The following is an 808-nucleotide window of genomic DNA, read 5'->3' on the forward strand; positions in this document are numbered from 1 at the left end:
GCGTGTGTGGTTGTTGCTGTTTTACTTCGATCATTTGTTTAAGTTTCTGAGACAGGGTGTCTTGCTATAGTTTAGGCTGATCTGGAACTCACTGTGTAGTCCAGGTTACTCTCACAGTCAAAGTGAGCCTTCTGCCTCAGCCTCTCAAGAGCTAGAATTACAAGTATGAGTCACACAGCAAACCATCTTCTAACGTGTCTGTATGTTTGGTTGATTGGATTTGGGTTTTGAGACAGGTTGTTTTGTTTTGGTTTTGTTTTGTGGCCTCAAATTATCTAGCTAACTAAAAAAAAATGGCCTTGATCTCCTGATCCTCCTAAAACAGACAAGTATAGGGCATAGTTTAATAAGCTAGAACTCCACATGGTTTGGAGTATACCTTACCCTTGTTCCGCAGTTTACTTAGCAACCTTGGATCCCCACCTGCATGTGCTATGCACACATGCCCCTTTCCTGACAATATACTTAACAACCTGCATTGAGCATCACTCTGAACAATGACATGTTTCTCTGCTCTCGACAACCACTTAGAACTCTCCCAGTGTTAATCCCAAAGATGCAAGGAGAAAGACCACCATCCCAAATCATCATGGCCAAATTAATTAAAACAAGCAACTAATTAAAACAAGTTTTTTGTTTGTTTATTTATTTTTATTCCTGTATATGGGCTGCCTCCAACTAAGGTGAGGTCAGCATTGTACGTAAGGAAGATGAGGTTTTTATAGCTTAGGGGTAGAGCATGGGGCATCTGACAGGCAAGTAAGCAGAGTTACAGAAGCAGAACATAACAAGGTGGTCATAACAACAG

Source organism: Psammomys obesus, unplaced genomic scaffold (assembly GCF_907164565.1).
Source record: "Psammomys obesus unplaced genomic scaffold, mPsaObe1.curated_primary_1811, whole genome shotgun sequence".
NCBI classification, from domain to species: domain Eukaryota; kingdom Metazoa; phylum Chordata; class Mammalia; order Rodentia; family Muridae; genus Psammomys; species Psammomys obesus.